Raw genomic sequence first — 8,071 nt, forward strand, 5'->3', positions numbered from 1 at the left:
AGCGGCGAGAAAGGGTGTGCAAGAGTTTTCACTTTCGGCTCTAACTCGGCCGGTTCAACTCTGCGTGATTTCGGTGAGGAAGAGACCAAAAGTTTCCCTTTTCAGAAAAAAAAAGTTTCACTTTTCTTTTGACAGGTCGATGTTACATCTAAATATAGGACGCTTCACCAAAATTTTCCTGACCATCGCTCGGGCTCAGAAAACAACTATTTTCATTAACATTTCCCAAAGGATTAGTGGATACGGTAATACTGGAACTTGGCCACAGGTCATTGGAACACGCGGTATCGCAGGTTCCCCGCTTCTCCCGAGCCCGCTGGGTCCAAGGGGCGCCCTGGACCAGACCGACCAGAACGCAGCGCAGTCCCGTGCCAGCTGGGGGTGGTGCTGCCGGAAGCTGAGCGCGCGAGTGAGCTGCTGCCCCGGCTGATGGGGCTCGGTGGACTGAGCACCAGCCTGTGAACCAAAAGTCACGGGTTTGAATCCCGGTGGGGGCACAGGCCGGGGTTGCGGGCTGGGGTCCCTGGCTGGGAGACGTGAGGGTGGCAAACCATCGATGTTTCTCTCCCTCTCTCTCCTTCTCCCTCCCTTGCCCCCTCTCTCTCTAAAAAATACATAAAATCTTAGAACATGAAGGAGCCCAATGGCTGGGTAATAAATCATTCACCAAAGTAACTGGCTTCACTTATTTTCTCTCTACAAAGTTGAAGGAAGACCTGCTGAGCCATTGGTTGATAAATCACTAACACGGGCGCTGACCCACGTGGCCGTCTCACCGCTGCCACGGTGCAGAGGTGCGCGTGTCTGCTCCGTGGGGGGGGGGGGGTGAGCGCTCGGGCGCATGCGCACACAGAATCCGGCCCTGCAGCCGGGAGGGGCCCCAGTGCCCTCACGCAAGCAAGAAGTAAATGTTTTCGGGTCCGTTAAAAATAACCTTAAAATATTTATTTTATTCAAAGATTTATTTCCAATAAAGTTCACCTTTAGGTTATCAAAATGTAATACATGTATGATGTTTTGGCCAGTCATGTACCGCTCGTACCTTAGTTGACAAGTCAGCGAAAAAGAAACATTCGCGTGTTTAAGCCCGTGGACTTAGGGACTCCAGTTTTTGCGTGTCACTTACTCGAGCTGTTTTCACTGAGGGAAGCTGGAGTTCGCCAGGCAGTGTGAGAAGGGGGATGGGTGCAGCTTGAGGTTGAAGAGGAGTTCGCACAGGTAGGTCCTCAGTGGGCTGGGATAACGTGGTACTCAGATTCCACTCGGACACATTTGAAAATAACGTTTTGTCTTAAAAATGTCGGTAACTACGAGTGTCGGCAGTTGCATCCTTTCCAGCTAGTGCTTCAGGTGCAAACAGTTAGATGCCAGCCTAAAGCCCACCGCAGACTCCAAAAGTCTTCGGGTCCGAGGTGTGGTACGGGCCTCCGGGGAATGGGGTCTCAGTCCAGCCGGGGGCGCGGCGGGCAGCACATCCAAGCTTCAACCTGTCCCTTCTGTTCGGAATCACAGCAACGAGGGAGAAACGTAAAAGAGGGACATTTAAACATATGCAATGGCGCGCACACAACCGAGATAAACGGTCCCCTGGACCAGAAACAGAAGGAATGGGCCTGAAGCTGGGTGGGGGGTGGGGGTCCTCCTGCAGTTGGCAGAGAAGGGGGGGAGTTCAACCCAGGAGGGGAGCCGTAGGAGGAGCACCCCATTTTGGGCATGATGAGACATAAAACGAGGGGACAGTGTCCAGCCTCATGGCGGGACCCTCCCACTTGTGAAAGGGGACCAAGAACAGGTGCCCAGCAAACTAATAGACCACGTATATTTTGAAATCTCCCAAAAACCTTTAAAATATACATGACTATCCACTACCCCTGTAGGAGGCAGCGAACAGCCTCAAGGGTGCCAGCACCCTAATCCCCAAACCTGCAAATAGGTGACTTCACACAGCACAGAGACTCTGCCCGCGTGATTGAATGAAGGACCCCCTAATGGGAGACGCCCCTGGGTTATCCAGGGCGGGCCCACAGCCAACTCTGAGGCCCTTGAAGAGGCAGGCAGGAGGGTCGGAGTCCGAGGAGGAGACAGGTGACCGAAAGGGGTCAGGGACGGAGCTGGAGTTGCTCCACGACCGGCTCTGCAGGAGGGGGACGGAGCCATGGGCCGGGAGCTGGGAAAGGCAGGGGACGGGCTGTGCCTTGCAGCCCCCGGAGGAAGCGCAGCCTGGGTGTCCCGAACGGGAGGAGGAACTGGTGTCGCGGAAGGGATTGAGTCTGTGGGGATTCATCACCGCAGGGACAGCAAACTAACGCAGCGCCCGTTTTACAGATGGGGCGACCAAGGCTCACTGTGAGGCCCCCCAGTTAGTGAGGGGAGAGGCTGGCTGACCCCCACGTCCACCTTCTCCCCCCGCCCCACCTGGTGTGCGTCCGGGCCTGGGTGCCAGTGCTGGTGCCCCTGCAAGGGGCACCAGCAGACCACCCAGGACCACACCTGACCTTCCCGGTGGCTCCTGCCTCCTCCCAGGGGAGGCGTTCTGTCCCGGCCACATTCCCCATGCCGGTGGCAGGGGCTGTCGCACCGCCAGGCCATACCGCCGCTCCTCGGCCTGCCAGGGTCTGTCTGCCTGGGGGTGCTGGAGTGCGGGCGGAGCTGAGTGGCGTTTCTCCTGCCTGGGGACTCGGGGCGGACTCCCAGCCCCTCCACTGCCAGGGAGGGAGGGAGGGGAGGAGGGAAAGAACCCACCCTGACCAGTGTGGCTCAGTTAGTCGGGCATCAGCCTGCAGAGCAAAAGGTCACTGGTTCAACACCCGGCCAGGGCACATGCCCGGATTGTGGGTTTGGTCCCCGGTCAGGGCGCTTGTGGGAGGCAACCGATCCCTGTTTCTCCCTCACATTGGTGTTTCTCTCCCCCTCTCTCTCCCTCCCTCCCCTCTCTCTAAAATGAACACATAAAATGTTGGAAGGAAGGAAGGGAAAAAGAAAGACCACACAGATCTTGGGCTCCAAGATCGGCTTTGGACCCCGGCCTGGGAGAGCGCTAAGTCCTCCTTGGGGCGGGGGCGGGGGGAGCGCCAGCCCCAGGAACGGCGTGTACCGGAGATAAATCTCCTGCACGGCGACGTGTCCGAGGCCGTGCGGTCAGGAAAAGTGGGTCAGCCCGGGGTTTTTGTGTCTTTTTTCAAGCGAGCACACTTACTCCCAGAGCTGTCTTCAGGCGCGAGGCCAAGTAAGCTTGGCCTTTTCCAGGCTCCGCTGGCGGCCTGTGCTCCTGCCGGTGGCCCAGGAAAGCGGCGTGGCCCGTGGATTTGGGGCACCGGGGCTGGGCCTGGCACCTGGGGGGGACTCAGGCTGAGAGGCACCAGCCTCCGTCAAGTACAGAAAGAGAGTGGGAGGGGCCTATTCGTTTCCTGTCGCTGCCCTAACGGATTAACCCAAATGTAGAGGCTCCAAACCACAGAAATCTCTCGTCTGAAACTTCCGCAGCACGGAAGCCCCGTGGGTCCAGGGAAGCACCATTTTCCTGGCCCGCTGGGGGCCGCCGGCGGAGAGCAGGAGGGCCCTGCAGCCCAAGGGCCGAGGCCCCACATCCTCCACCAGGTCCAGCTCCCGCAGGCCACCCTGTCCCTCCCCACAGCCACGGTGCCCGGCTCGGTCGTCTCTCTGCAAGCCTCTCCTGCCCCTTCTGTTGTCGAATCCAACTCTTCTGTCCCTCTCTTCCTCTCATTTAGAAAAAAAAATACTTTATTTATTTTTAGAGAGAGAGGAAGGGAGGGGAGAAAGAAGGAAACATTGGTTGGTTGCCTCTCACGGGCCCCGTCTGGACACCTGGCCCACAGTCCCAGCACGTGCTCTGACCTGAAATCGAACCGGAGGCTCTTGGGTTTGTGGGATGACGCCCAACCCACTGAGCCACGCTGGTCAGGGCTTCCTCTTCCTCTTGTAATGAATGGGCCCTGCACGTACCCTGAGCCCACACGGATACTCCCCCATTTATGACATCGGCAGAGTCCTCTTTGCCATAGAGGGAGGACCTGCACAGGCTGGGACTGGGGCATGAACCTCTTTGGGGGCCTCTACTTAGCCCCCTGGGGAGGCAGCAGACCCCAGCCCTGCGCAGACGGACAGACCCAGCCACGAGACTACGGCTGTCACTCAGAGAGCCCACCGTGGGCTGTCCGCCTTCACTCCAGACCCTCAGGCCATCCTGTGTGGGCACATCGCCTCCACCCGCGCCCCAGGAGACGGGCCCGGAGGAGGGTGGCACCAGGGTCACAGCTGGAGAGCTCTGAGCCACTGTCGGATCTCAAGGACCAGAAGGGCCGCTGCGAGCCCGCACTCCGCCCACAGTGCGGTCCGACCCCGGCCGATGCACCCGAGAGCCCGCAGCGGGAGTGAACTAACACCCATCACTGCTCTCCCGTGGCCGACTCCAGGCCACTGCCCTGCTCCATCTGCCCCCTCTCCGGGACCCCTCACTTGTCCCGGCCACCCAGCCCGGTGGGCGCAGCCTGGCTGGGTTCGGGGAGCTCCCTCTTCCACGGGCCTGGGAGCGCGTTCCCGAGGGCAGGCGCGACCCCGGTCTCCTTGACAACCCCAGGAGCTTGCCTCTGCCACGTCTCCGTTCTGCGCCTGCGGGCCACCGCGTGACCGCCCGAGCCTCGGCGGCGTCACCTGGGTCACCGTCTGCAGGCGGCGGCGGGGGGCCGGCCAGAGGACCGCTGTCCGGGAAGCAGCACGGCGCCAGGTGGAGCGTCGGCTGCGCACGCATGCGCGGGGGGTGCGAGCGCAGGGGGTGTCCACGGCTGCGTCTCCAATAAGCGCGCATTGTCCCCGTTTCACAGGGGAGGCCACCCCGAAGCAGTGAAGGACTGTCCCGGAGGAAAGGGCAGGGCGTGAGCAGGGGGAGGGGGTCGGCGAGCGGTTCTGACACGCGGCCAGGAGGGCCTCGCCGCGCCGGTGCCGGTGCCAGTGCCAGTGCCAGTGCCGGCCCCAAGAACTATACACTTCGAACACTGTCGCGCACACCGGCTCTCCCGAGTCTCGGAGGATTTCCCTCGGGACAGTGGCTCAGGCGGGGCTGCTGGGCCGCAGGCAGGGCCCCCGCGGGCCTGCAGGGAGGCAGGGGCGCCGCGCCTGCCGCACCCACACGCCACACTCGCTCAGGAACAGCGCTCCGGCTCGTCACCTTCACGATTCACTGGGAACCGCAGCGGCGGCTTCCGACCGACCAGCAGGAGCTCCCACGAGGGCGCCCACACCCAGCCCACGGGATTCCGGGCCAGGAAGGAGGCCTGAGGCATCTCCACGGCATTCTAAGCTTGTTCCAGACCACGCGGGTGGACACAGAACCGGAGGACACGGGCCCTGGACGGCACTGACTCCAAGGGGTGACAGTGCCTCCTCTGACCCTGGGGGGCTTTTCCTGAAAGGACCCACTTTGTCAGCCGTAGTTATGTGAATGTTTGCTTACTGCTTAAAAATTAAAGAATTCCCAAGAGCCTTCTTTCCAAAAAAAAAAAAATCTTGCTCAAAATATCTCTTTTTAAAAAAGCAAAGATTCCCCTAAAGGCTAAACTGTTGTCCTAATAAGAAATGTAAACTTGGCTTCCAGCCAAGATGGAGGTGTAGGTAGGCACCCCGTGCCTCCTCCCACAACCAAAAGAAGGACAACAACAAATTTAAAAACAAAAAACAACCAGAACTGCCAGAAAATCGAACTGTACGGAAGTCTGACAACCAAGGAGTTAAAGAAGAAACATTCACCCAGACCAATAGGAAGGGCAGAGATGGGCAGCTGGGCAGAGAGGATTCGCAGCAAGGCGGCAGCTGGTGGACTGGGCAGTCCCACATTTGCATGTGGATAAACCAGGAGGAACAACTGGGGAGCAAGGCAGACCACGCAACCCAGGGTTCCAGCACCAGGAAATAAAACCTCAAAGCCTCTGACTTAAAAAAACCTGTGGGGGTTGCAGTGGCAGGAGAAACTCCAGCCTCACAGGTGAGTTCGTTGGAAAGACCCACAGGATCCTAGAATGTACACAACCCCCCCCACCCGGGAGCCCAAGTTGCTTGTGGGTAGTGGAGGAAGTGCCTGAAAGCTGGCACAGAGCTGACCAAGCTGCACTGTTCCCTCTCGGACGCTTCCCCACACACAGCACCACAGTGCAGCATCCTGGGCTTCCCCACCCTGGTGAACACCTAAGGCTCCGCCCCTTACTATGCAACAGGTGCGCCAAGACAAAGAAATATGGCCCAAATGAAACAACAGATCAAAGCTCTAGAAAAAATACAACTAAGTGACAATGAGATAGCCAACCTCTCAGATGCAGAGTTCAAAATACCGGTAATCAGGATGCTCACAGAATTGGTTGAGTATGGTCACAAAATAGAGGAAGAAGTGAAGGCTATGAAAAGTGAAATAAAGGAAAATGTACAGGGATCCAACAGTGATGGGAAGGAAACTGGGACTCAAATCAATGCTTTCTAGCAGTAGGAAGAAATAAACATTCAACCAGAACAGAATGAAGAAACAAGAATTCAAAAAAATAAGGAGATGCTTAGGAACCTTCGGGACAACTTTAAATGTTCCAACATCCGAATCATAGGGGTGCCAGAAGGAGAAGAGGAAGAGCAAGAACTTGAAAACTTATTTGAAAAAATAATGGAGAACTTCCCCAATCTGGCAAAGGAACTAGACTGCCAGGAAGTCCAGGAAGCTCAGAGGGTCCCAAAGATATTGGGCCCAAGGAGAAACACACCAAGGCACATCATAATTACACTACCCATGATTAAAAATAAGAGGAGAATCTTAAAAGCATCAAGAGAAAAGGAGACAGTTACCTACAGGGAAGTTCCCATCAGACTGTCAGCTGATTTCTCAGAAGAAACCTTACAGGCAAGAAGGGGCTGGAAAAAAGTATTCAAAGTCATGAAAAGAAGGGACTTACACCTAAGATGACTCTGTCCAGCAAGGCTATCATTTAGAATGGGAGGGCTGATAAGGTACTTCCCAGATAAGGTCAAGTTAAAGTTAAGGTCATGTTAAGGAACAAGCCCTTAATATATGAAATGTTAAAGGACTTTATCTAAGAAAAAGAAGAAGATCAAATATACGAACAGTAAAATGACAACACACTCGCAAGTATCAACAACTGAACCTTAAACAAACAAAAATAAACTAAGTAAACAACTAGAACAGGAACAGAATCACAGAAATGGAGATCACATGGAGTGTTAGCAGCAGGGAGGAGGAGAGGGGAGAGAGGGGGAAAAGGTGCAGGGAATAAGAAGCATAGATCGTAGGTACAAAACAGACAGGGGGAGGTTAAGAACAGTGTAGGAAATGGAGAAGCCAAAGAACTTACATGTACGACCCGTGGACATGAACCAAGGGAGGGGATGCTGGTGGGAGGGGAAGGGCAGAGGGGAATGAAGCCGGGGGGAGGGGGGAGAAATGTACACTTGATTGGCGTGCATTCCAGGCAAACCCCTCTAACCTGAGACGTGCGTGGGCACTGGGAGGGCTCCAGCCGGGGTCTCACTCGGCTGTGTCCGCGGCACCGGCCCACGCCCAGCTGTGGGCCCCAGGCTGTGAATCAACACAGCAAGCACACTCGGCCGCTCTTCCCCTCCTGGGTGAGGAAGGATCGGATGGCGGTGTCCGGTTCCTGATAGGGTAACAATGTCACTCGTCATCCAAGCCAGGGGACCTCTGAAAGTGAAGGGGGCCTGGCCGGGTGGGTCAGTGGTTGGAGCCTCGTCCCACACACCCGAGGGTTGTGGGTTTGATCCCCAGCCGGGGCGTGTACAGGAGGCAACCAGTCGATGTTCCTCTCCCTCTGCCTCTGCCTCTCTCTCAGATCAGTAAAACCACGCCCTCAGGTGAGGACGGAATGAAAGGGAAAGGGGGATCGGTCATAATCACTGACACAGGAGGTGTGAACCAGGGCTCCTGCAGACCCTGAGCTGCCTAACCCCAGGGACAATGCGAGCGGCATTGACGGACAGATGGACAGACGGTCACTCACCGTGAGGCCAGGGGCTGGGCGGCGCCGCTTCACGGGGGCCGGCT

The sequence above is a fragment of the Phyllostomus discolor genome, chromosome 7 (assembly GCF_004126475.2).
Source record: "Phyllostomus discolor isolate MPI-MPIP mPhyDis1 chromosome 7, mPhyDis1.pri.v3, whole genome shotgun sequence".
Taxonomy (NCBI): Eukaryota; Metazoa; Chordata; class Mammalia; order Chiroptera; family Phyllostomidae; genus Phyllostomus; species Phyllostomus discolor.